At 42.5% G+C, this 6,994-nt stretch overlaps 1 long non-coding RNA gene across 1 annotated transcript; it reads left to right on the forward strand.

Moving 5' to 3' along the window:
• Positions 1–643: 643 nt before the first annotated feature.
• Positions 644–6,137, forward strand: LOC112628276. Its single transcript, XR_003120411.1, has 3 exons — positions 644–755; positions 3,777–4,294; positions 5,610–6,137. It is a non-coding gene; the product is annotated as an uncharacterized LOC112628276 (long non-coding RNA).
• The last annotated feature ends 857 nt before the right edge of the window (positions 6,138–6,994 follow it).

Raw genomic sequence — 6,994 nt, forward strand, 5'->3', positions numbered from 1 at the left:
TGGTGTGACAAAAAACCCAAAGAGGGCGTCAGATGTGTGCACTCTGGTGTTTAGAATTTAAGTAAAATCTGTAATTTTCCCCCTGCATTTCCTTAGAGAAATTAGCTATTCTATTCACTGCATAAATTTTCAGGTTTTGCTAGCACGACACTCAGGGTGTTGAATTTTTTATGACAAAAATGCTGTAATAATTGTTGAACAGATGTAAGTGTTGGAGACTCGGCTCTGGCAGACCTCACGAAACCTCGATTAGCAATTTAACCCTGTCCTCCCTCCTGTCCGCACGCCGGGGGAAGAAGAGTTGCAGTTTTGAATGGCTTCACTGGGATGTGCACAAAGGCAGAGAAAGAGTTTTCTGGAGAGCAGGGGAAGTCCTTTAACGAGCTCGTCTGCCCAGCCAGAGAAGGAAGAACTCGGTGCAGTCTAACCCTGAAATTACCACATTACCAAGTTGTCTAGCTGGGTGATTAATAAACTAATTGACACGGGGGACACTTGTCACTGGCGAAGCAGCTCCCGAGCCAAAGCGAGGAGCAACTACACAGCGTCTCCCGGGGAGCCGGGAAGTGACAGTCTACACCCGCTTCCGGGCTCCCCGTGACATAGGCCAGCCGGGCCTCCATTTACACCTCAAAGCAAAGTCACAGAGGGATCCACCCCTTTCCTGGCTGCCTACACAGAAAGCAGCCATGGGGGACTTGCCGAGGACTTTGTCCACCAAGTGATGAAAGCATGCAAATGCCTCCGAATCAAAGGTAAATCAAAAGAAAATGGCAGCCCGCAAGAGGAGGCGGCGGTGACAGCCCGTCAGCCGTGGAGCCACCCGACAGGCCTGGTGGCAGTGTGGAGGCTGCCAAGAGAACCGCCTGAGGAGGCTGCCGCCAAGACAGATGTCACGACGAGGAGGGCGCGCTTCCGTCGCTTTCGGCGGGGCCTGATGGAGCAGGAAGTGGTACTACAAGTGCCACTTAAGAGAATAATAATACTAATAAAACGGGGAGTTGTGAAGGGGGAGAGGTGGGGAGGAAAGGCTGGTGACAGAGAGAGAGAGAAGAGGGAAAAGGCATGTCACAATGTTTGGTAAAGGAGGAACTGAATTGATGGCCATCCTGAAGTTGGTGTGTGTGTGCACATGTGCGTCCTTTAGCCGGCTGGCTTTCCCTAGGCGCTTATAGCATCTTCAGAGGCATTGTGCTGGTGCAGACGTGGGGTTCTGGTGACAGCTGTGCCTTTGCAAGAGAGGAGAGGTGACCACAAGGCCACAGAGGTCCTCTAGTTTTTAGAGCCCTCTTTTCTGCCTTTCCTGGAAATTGAATTTTGGTTTCCTGCCAAGAGTGGGTTGCCCATTATACAAAGCAAACTCCTGCTTGGGGCATCGCAGAGCTGCAGAGATGGAGGGAGACAGAGGCAGGTGAGGAGAGCCTCAATCTCTGATTTTCGCTGTGTCTGCCTCTGTGGTGTTTGTGGATGGGTCGTGAGCTTCAGCCCAGGAGCCCACGATATTTGGACCTTAAGTACTAAAAATAATCTGCTCCCCTTTTCATGGGTATTTTAAATTAAAATTAATACATAATTGGACAGGTATAGTGGTTCATGCCTGTAATTTCAGCACTTTGGGAGGCCGAGACAGGAGGATTGCTTGAGCCCAGGAGTTTGAGACTCACATGAGCAACGTGACAAGATCCCGTCTCTACAAAAATAAGACATTTAAAAAATTAGCTAGGCATGTTGGCATGTGCCTGTGGCCCCAGCTACTTTGGAGGCTGAAGTAGGGAGGATCTCTCGAACCTAGGAGGTTGAGGCTGCGGTGAGCAGTGATCCTACCACTGCACTCCAGCCTGAATGACAGGGTGAGACCCTGACTCAAAAGAAAAATGTGAGTGTGTGTGTATAATAATATTTATAATAATATTATTATAATAGTTAATTATATATATTTTTATATATATAATAGTTAATTATAAATAATATATTTATAATTATATTATTATAATAGTTAATAGTTATAATAATTACTAATAATTATTATTATTTTACACACACACACACACACACACACGCACACATATATATATAGACATTACAGCAAGAATGTCCAACATAATAGCTCTTATGTGGTTTTTATATGTCAAGTTTTTCTAAAAATTGCTGCTGACTTTGGGGTGAGACTTCTTCTATTTTGCCTGTGCTCTGAGCAGGTGTTTGGGCTGCATGTTGGGAAATCCAATCCCAGAAATTGTGTAAAAAATAAACTATGTTTTTTCAATTCTAAGACAATTAACTTTTGTCTAGGAAGTGATTGCAGATAGGTTCTTAGCCATAAATGTATAAAATTGTCATAAACCACAACATATTGGTTTGACCATAAGAAATTCACTTTTCTAAATGTCCCCCCTCCCCCAAAAAGCATTTGGGAATAATGCGGGCAGTAAAACAGTCTAAAGATGTAATATCCAAGTGCCTTGGAGGTGAAAGACCTTACACTTTATCTTATTCTCACCATTCCTACCCCAACCTGCATTTTATAGGCAGGAGAGTTGCTGGTTTTATAGTGTAGGAACAGTTTTAGTGCCTCTACCATTATCCCATTTTTGCAAATACTTCCAGAGGAAGTAATTTTGAGATTGCTGAAATTCTCATAGGTGTAACTATGTGATAAGTCCTTCAGGGCAGAGAGAAGGTGGGTGGAATTAGCCCAGCCTGGTGAAGTGTGAACAGGATGCCCATGGGTGAGAATCTGTCCTGGGTCCAAATAAAGCCTTCACAGGTGGATGTGTGACCCTTAGCATCTCCAAGGCTGAATAATAACCCTCCCTACAGCAGCATGGCCAGTGTTAAAATGAACAGAAAGCTTACATTGCAGCAGGTGATGCTGGAAGGGCTTTATCGATATGTGCTGTACTGAGCATCATAAAGCAATCAGGTGCTAGTGACTGAAACCCTGGGATGGGCTCTATTTATAATTTATTGTTCACTTAATTTAAGTGTAATTATATATATAATATATATATTATATATATATGCAATATTTAAAAAATACATATATATTTTTTTTGACAGAGTTTTTCTCTTGTCACCCAGGCTGGAATTCAGTGGTGTGATCTCTCCTCACTGTAACCTCTGCCTCCTGGGTTCAAGCAGTTCTCATGCCTCAGCCTCCCTAGTAGCTGGGATTACAGGGACCTGCCACCATGCCCGGCTAATTTTTGTATTTTTAGTAGAGATGGGGTTTCACCATGTTGGCCAGGCTAGTCTTGAACTCCTGACCTCAGGCGATCCACCCACTTTGGCCTCTCAAAGTGCTGGGATTATAGGCATGAACCACCGTGCCCGGCCGATAAATTTCAAAGTCTAAATAAAATGCAGTGGGAGTCTGACATTCACTTTTAAGACCATTTCACTGAAAGTTACCATCTAAGGGGATCATCTCTGTTGTGGTTCAACCCAGATGGTCCAGATGTTTCTTTCTTTTTCATCAGTAATCTGCAAGTTCTCTTCACAGTAGCACTTTTGTTTTATTTTTAATACACTGTACATTAGTCTATCATTGGATAAGCATTTTTTCCTTGCAGCAAGTTCCTTATTCCAAAGAGCAAAATGACCTCAATCTTTAATTCAGAATTTAAGCACTTTCCTCCTCAAATATCGGTAAAAAAGATTGCCTTCTTCCAATTCTCTGTTCAAATTCATCACGTTCACTTTTAGGTTACCATTATTTTATTTAATGTAGCTGAAACATTTCAATCTGATTCCATATTAATATTTCCCTTTTTCAGATGAGGAAAACAAAAGCTCAGAAACTATCTTGGAGTCAGAAAGTAAGAAGGAGCTTAGAAAGGCTTAACATTTTCCATGCTCCTGCCTGGCTTCAGAGCTCATGCTCTCTGCCTTACCGTGGCAGGTGAAAGATGACCCCAAATTCTTAGGTACATCACCTGCCAAAAGACCCCTCCTATGGATTCTGTGACTACTTCAATGAGAAGAATAGGGCAGAAAAGATGCTGAGAACTTAAAATCTGACAGTGTCCACTTCCTGTCTTTGGAAACTTTCTGTTAAAGGCCTGAGTCACGTATGAAGTCTGAATCTTCCCACCATGCTAGAGAAGCCACATGTTATTGTTCTGGTCAACAATCCCAGCTTACCCAACCAGATAGTGTATCATGCATATGAATAAAGCATTCTTAGATTCTTCAGTCTAGCCCTTCACCAGCAGAACACCATTCTTGGCATCATGTGGGGCAGAAGGACCACCCAGCTGAGCCTTATCCAAATTCCTGACCACAAAATCATAAGGTATGATTGCTATTTTAAGCCAAAAGTTTTGAGATAGCTTGTTAAGCAGAAATAGCTATTGATCGATTATAATGAATAATTGATTATAATTACAAAATGCCAGTACCATGTTGGAATTGTCTGCTCCATGCTTTACTCTGTCTGAGTAGCTTTTGAACATCTCTGCAAAATCACAACCACAGCTCTTTACATTGTGTTGATCTATACTTAGACTCTCTATCCATATCCTTTGTTTTGCTGCCAACAATTCTTGAGTGGACTGGAAAGAATTCACTGTCTCTGACTCTTTGGTTGCAAGATTAACTTTCAGGCTTCTGGTTTTAGCAACATGGCAGACTGAACCAGTAAGCATCACCTTACATACAAATACATACAAATACACAAAAATACTAGAGAAGTATAAATTTTAAAATGAACGCATAAACTCAAAGAAAGGGAATGCTTAGGTACTTGAAATGAAAGTTCAGTTTGCCGACACTATATTGTCCTTCAGAGCTGTTGATTATAGGCCTTTGGGTCTGAAATTTCTTGCCTACAGAAAGACAGGAAATGCCGCTTTGAATCTGTATATGGTGGGAACCAGAACTGAACCCCCAGCACGAGATATGCACCTTTAAAAGATCTGATAGACTAAGAGAAACAGTGAGAAAGCTTGTCTTGTAGCTTGGTTTCTGGGTAGGAAAAAAATGCCTCTCATGAGAAATCAAAGTTACAAGCTCATGTAGTGCAAGGTGGGAGAGTTCAAGCTTACATTGCCTTTGGGATGTGAGAATCGAAGTCAAAAACACTAGACACAGGGCTACGGTCCCTGTAGAAAGACATGCAAAATATATATATATTTTTAGGAACACATTCTCAAACTTGGGCCACATGGAATTCTCATAGGTTTAAAGACAGAGCAAAACCAAACCAAAGGTCTTTCGAAGACAAACTCAATACAAAATCATGAAATTGCACTAGGAAAGAAGACACTGAATAGGGAGTTAGACACAGCAAGCTGAAGAATGGACACCTCAAGAAGTAGAACTAACAGAATACTTTGAAAGGGATGGCAACATAAGTATTTTTATATATGTAGAAGGATTTAAGCAGAAGAGTTAGAAAAAATAGGGCACAAAGAATTAAAAAGTAGAAGATGAATTTTCAGGTTGATCCAAGATAAAAAGTAGATCCCTGTATTAAAAAGTCTGTGGGTACCATTAGTACTTCTGAATACAATGATTGAAACCTTGTGATTGCTCCAGGCTGGAATTTTATTCTACAGTCCTGTAAAGTACAGATCATTGGATAAAGGGAGAAAATATTCCTTCCAAAGAGAGAATGACCTCTTTCATATAGCTGAATGGAGCAACATGTTTAGCCAAGTTCATGTCCAAGGGAGGAGAACCTTCAGCTTGCACCAAGTCCTGGCCATTGGAGAAGCCGTGAGACTAGACCTTGTGTAAAGCAGCTGACTCTGCCATGAGGGAAATGCCCTTTTGTTTACCGAGCTTCTCCCACCCATGCCTTGCTTTACTTCCCTCTAAAAGCCTGAGATACTGGGAATAAGAGTCTCGGCCTCCAAGAAAGGGAGAACACATCAAGAGAGTTTGGATTTCTGGGGTAATCAAGTCCACTTGATTCATTAGCCTAAGTGCTCAAGTAAATTTCAAATCACAGTGTCATGTATCATCGTCCACGTCCTTCCTCCAAACACTCCCCACCTCCCACCCAAGGACCCAGGTAACTTGCTATCGAGAACCTTTGATTTCTTAGGTATTTGTGTGGTAGGGTTTTGTTGTCTCTCCTGAAGAAAATGGTGGCAATTTGTACACAGCTGTGAAATAAAGGAAATCATGACATATCTTCACAGCAGATTTCCTATTTGATCGTTCTAGCCTATTTTCAATATCCACAACCTGCTGCAACCTGGGAAAATCGACTTCCTCCACTGCCATCCCATTCCCCAACCCCAGAGCTAGAATCCAGGTGAAACAGTGAGGCAGGGAAGCCTTCAGGATGGAATATGGCAGGTGGGGGCCTGCCTCAGGCCACCATTCTCAACATTGGCTGCACACCAGCTTTCAACATCCCAAAGCCTGGGCCTCACTCAGACCAATGAAATGAGAATCCCTGAGGGTAGAAACGGGATTGGGATGCAAGATAAAATACACAGTTTGGGTCATACTTACACTAAAAAATTATTTGTTGTTTATCTGAAAATCAAATGTAACTGGGCCAACCTGTATTTTTATTTGCTAAATCTGGCAACCCCAACCCAGTCAGTACTGCCTTTTAAAACTCTCCCAGAGACAGCAACATGCATGCAGTCAGTGATTTTCAAACTTTAGTGTGTTTAAGAATCACCCCAACTGATCATTAAGCACCAATTTCCGGGCCTACCTCTAGGGATTCTCATTCTGTTCTTCTAGGATGGAGCCCAGAATGATCAATTCTAACCAGTTCCTGGGTGATTCTTGGGTTGCTGGGGCTCCGACCACACTGCAGGTAGCAGGAGTGTGTTCCGGCAGATCTGAGGATTGAGCTCAAGTCTTCCAACTCCCCCGTCCTTCCCACTATGCAGATTGCATGGATTTTTGTGTGGGTCCTTTTGCTGTAGCATGAATTTGTTTTTCTTCGTTCTCCTCTTGGTTCTCTTCTCAGATCTCTTGCTTGAGGAGTTAGTTCCCTGGATCTAATTGTATGTTATTAGTAACAAGT

The sequence above is a fragment of the Theropithecus gelada genome, chromosome 7b (assembly GCF_003255815.1).
Source record: "Theropithecus gelada isolate Dixy chromosome 7b, Tgel_1.0, whole genome shotgun sequence".
NCBI classification, from domain to species: domain Eukaryota; kingdom Metazoa; phylum Chordata; class Mammalia; order Primates; family Cercopithecidae; genus Theropithecus; species Theropithecus gelada.